This window comes from Morone saxatilis, unplaced genomic scaffold, assembly GCF_004916995.1.
Source record: "Morone saxatilis isolate NCDOM2014 unplaced genomic scaffold, NCSU_SB_2.0 Contig5, whole genome shotgun sequence".
NCBI lineage: Eukaryota > Metazoa > Chordata > Actinopteri > Moronidae > Morone > Morone saxatilis.
The window spans coordinates 216683-221240 of NW_023340095.1; positions in this window are offsets into that span (position 1 = coordinate 216683).

Genomic DNA, 4558 nt, shown 5'->3' on the forward strand with positions numbered 1-4558 from the left:
CAGGGGAAAATTTTTCTCCCATTTCCTGGTCCCACAAATAAGTGTATTTTGTCTCTGTATAGTTGTTTCACTATATAGATCTTTTTATTGGGACGGGCATGTTCTGGTGATTAGTATTGTTGATTATTCTGAATATTTTGAGTGCTCCCACCACGCCACCGAATGTTGCTTTCTAACAATGCTTCCGAAGTGACCAATAATTTGAGGGGTTACATGTTACGCTCTTGCTTAAAATATGTTGTTTGCTTTGCATTTAGTTTTTTTGTTCAATTCCTGTAGACAACTTATTTTATTAGCTGTCTTTGTTTAGTTTGGTAATTTTTGTTTTGTTTTCTTGGGATGTGGTCCGTTTGCTATGTGTGCTGCCTGACACTACACCCTCGTGGTTGGCATGCAGTGATTGTTTGAAAAATGGTTGATGCGTTAAGGTTATCCTTGTATATTGTTTCGGATTCTTTGTCTATTAGTTGAAAATTCCAGGTACTTTTTTGATATTTCTCTACTTTTATGTTGTTCTTGCGCTGCCACTTTTATACCTTGTTTAGCATTTCTTATGTCTGATTTATACGTCGCTCTCATTTATTAATGTTTTGCTATCTTTCCCCTGAGCCATGAACTTACATTTTTGTTCCTTTTTGTTTTTTATTACCTTTTTCCTTTTGGTTCCTAGTGAAACTCCTTTTATTTCTTCGCAATGATGTGTTGGTGCTGGTTGAATTTTGAAGAGTTCGCTTTATGTGTTAAAAATAAATCTACACAGGCTTAAAACTAACTACTTATATTATCAGGAAAAATGCACAAAGCTAAAAACATGATCTTATATGGAATGGGCTCGCGACGCTAGTTTGTAGCCTGGATGTTTCAGTTGCCTGACAAAGCGAGCAAAGGGATTTATAGATGGCCAAAGCCGGCACCAGAAGAAGAGGATATGAAGGTGAGTTATGGTACAGAGGCATTTTGAACTTGCACCATTAGCACTCAGATAGAGACCCAAGCTTTATTTCCAAGGACTAATTGTTAAGCATACCGGATTAACAACAAACTTTATACACAACCTTCTCATGTTTTAACTTCATTTGTTGGAGGGCCGAGACAGCAGCACCATTATGTCAGCCCCAAATGCAGCGGACTATGTTCCTCACCCATGGAATTTCAATAGTGATTCTGCTGGCCGAACCGTAAGTGGTGCAAATTGATAAATATCACTGGTGCACTGTGACTCCTCTGGCATGCGTTTCAAATTTACCTCTAATCAGGAAAGTGTGCTGTCAGCACATTGCAGGAAAACTATTGGCAGACCTATTAAGGCATGATATAGGCATGAAAAGCATATTACAGAACATGTGGAAACGGGATATTGAGAATCGTTGGGTGCACTGAGGCATGTGTTCCAGAAACTGGTTCTGCCGTGATGTGTGCGAAGACCTTTCTCTCTCGCTGGATTATAGCAATAGACGGGAGTGTGGGATAAATATTCCGAATTGTACGTAAGGCATGGCTGTATTCTCTTTACACTGCATGAGTTATAAAGACTTTTTCATACTCAGAAATGCAGTTAAACTAACAAACATGGCATTCACTGTTTGAGTGCCTATCGTTTGTCAAAAGAGAAAACAAGTAGAATACACCGATTTATATTGTGTATTGCTGTTTTTACTTGTTAGCTATGTAGTTTTTTCGTTATATTGCTGTTTGCCTTTTTTATCCTATCCTTGGCACTAATAGGTCTACATATAGCTGTCTTCGCATTAAAAAATCTCATTTCATTATCTGTATCGCTGGCTACATATGTTACTTATTCGCGTCGTTTATATTGGTGTGATTATTTTGTATATGTCTGCCTCAATAGTTGAAAAGAGCGCAATGGTTTTTTGTTTGTTTTATATCTCGTTGGAACAAAAAGTAACACGTCCAATATTTTTTTTTTGTTGTTTGTTCATCTTTCTAACCTTGGATAGTACGGGAGAACTAATAACACCCTCTGGTTTTCCCTGGAACCATAAGCCTGGAAAGAAGGAAAGGCAGGAACCCCACATATACTATGTATTTCTTGTATCAGAGTACGTTTTTATATGAGACTGGGTTGCATTTACACATTGAGATATCTGTATTAACTGGCTGAGTAAAATGTCTTTAAATCTGGATCATAGATTGATTTCAGCTTTATCCAGAGAACTGCACACATCAGAGAACCAGTTTCTGACCACAGCCTCAGTGACCATTCCATATGTTTCCACTGTTTGTTTGTTCTGCTATCTAGTGGTTTCTGCATGTTCCTGCAATGTGTGACAGACTAAGGTAATGAACCCTGCAGAGGTCAGTGCAGCAGTGATTTTACATTTTACCACTAGGTGGCAGCAGAACTATTGAAATCATGTGACTGCTGCTGTGTGTGTGCTGTCTGAGCCTCCAACATGAAGTTAAACAGAAGGTGTGTAAGTGTATCGTATGTACAATAGACTTAAACTAAGTGGCCTTTGTGTATGTGCAAGTTCAAAGCCTCCACATCCTTCATCTCTTCTTCTGTGGTTTCCTCTATAAATCCCTTTGCTGTTTGTCAGAATAAACATCAGCTACAAAGAGGTCGAGCTCTATAAGATCATGTTTTTAGCTTTGTGCATTTTCCTGATAATATAAGTAGTTAGTTTTAAGCTGTTAGATTTTATTTTAACACATAAAGGAACTCTTCAAACATTCAACATCAACACATCTGGAGATAAAAGGTTTCCACTGGACAGGAAGGTAAAGTAACTAAAGCTGTCAGACAAAAGTAATGGAGTACAGGTATAAAAGTGCATAAAGTGGAAATATTCAAGTACCTGGAATTTGTACTTAGCTACATTTCATCACTGTGCACCAGAGGGTGTGTGTCGGCGCCACTGCAACGCCACATCCCCTTACCAAACTAAAAAAGACGTAAATATTCTCAGGATGAACTAAATGCAAACAACAATAAGGAGGCTGACCCTTAGCATTGTACTTGAAGCTTTGAAGCCTCGAGTAAAATCAGAAATCAACTTCTCCATAAGACTTAATACTATCAGACTTCTTTTATTGCAGCCGATGGAGATCCCCCTGCTGGCCTTTACACAGAATGCAGCTTTAAGACACTTCCACGTTGACTTCACAGACCAGAAGCTCTGTCCGTTATATGTAATAACTATATTAATATATTTATATATGTGTAAACTGTCAGCGGTCCTTTAAAGGTTCAGTCATGCATTTGTACTCAAGGCTGGATTACTGCAACCTTTGTTATCAGGTTGCCCTAATAAGTCCATTAAAATGCTCAATTAATTCAAAACGCTGCAGCGACGGGTACTGACAGGAATAGAAAGAGATCACATTCTCCTGTTCTAGTTCTCTGCATTGGCTCCCTTTAAATTTAGAATAGATTTTAATCCTCCTCTCACCTATAAAGCTCTTCATGGTCAGGCCCCTCATATCTTGAAGAGCTCATAGTACCATATTACCCTCTAGAACACTACGTTCTCTGAATGCTGGGCTATTGTGGTTCCTATAGCTCTAAAAGTAGAAAGGAGCCAGAGCTCAGTTCCAAGCTCCTCTCCTGTGGAACCAGCTTCCAGTTGTGGTTCGGGGGCAGACACCGCTCTCCACATTTAAGAGTAGGCTAAGACATTTCCTTTGATTAAGCTTATAGTTAAGCTGGATCAGGTGAGTCCTGACCATCTCTTAGTTATGCTGCTATAGGCCTAGACTATCGGGGATTCCATGGCACTGAGCTCCTCTCTTCCTCGTCCTCTTTCCTGCACCATTCATGTCCATTAATGCATGTTACTAACTTCACTTCTTCCCCGGAGTTCTGTGCTTTCGTCCTGAGGTTCTCATGGATCCTGGTGGAGCTCCTGCCGATGGTCCTGCTAGACTGCGAAGGTTCTGTCCGAGGTTTCTGCTGTTAAAAGGCAGTTTTTCTTGGTCCGTCGCCAAGTGCTTGTCATGGTGGTACTGTTGGGTCTCTGTAAATGTAAAAGAGTTCGGTCTAGACCTGCTCTATTTGAAAAGTGTCCTGAGATACTTCGTTATGATTGCGCTTCAAATAAAATTGAATTGAAAATTGAATTGAATAAATGACATGGCTTTCCAAATGTAAACACGTCGTGCAAAATAAGAGAACAACTTCAATTTCATTGTATAATACTGAAAAGAGCAGGTAGCTAATCGTTAGCTTGCGCTATCGTTAGTAAGCGCTAGCTAAGCGTAGCTTTGTTAATGGTGTTAATTGTATATGCACCTGAGGAGTGTATGTAAATCTAAGCCATTGTTAGTTTGGTTAAGAAACAGCTCATAGCAGGGTCAAATATTTAAGGGCATTGCACTTTTTTGTGTTATATAAAATCATTCAGATTTAAAGTGGTTTGCTTGGTTAGCACGGTTGCAACAACCAGTCAGCGTAGTTGTTGTTGTTATACGTCATCTAGCACGGCGGTAAACGTCCCATGTTCGTCATGCAGACTCGAATGCTGAAGCCTACAAAACAAACTCGGTAAAAAAAACCCGATACCGATAATTCCGATGATAATTTTTAGTGGAATTTTTA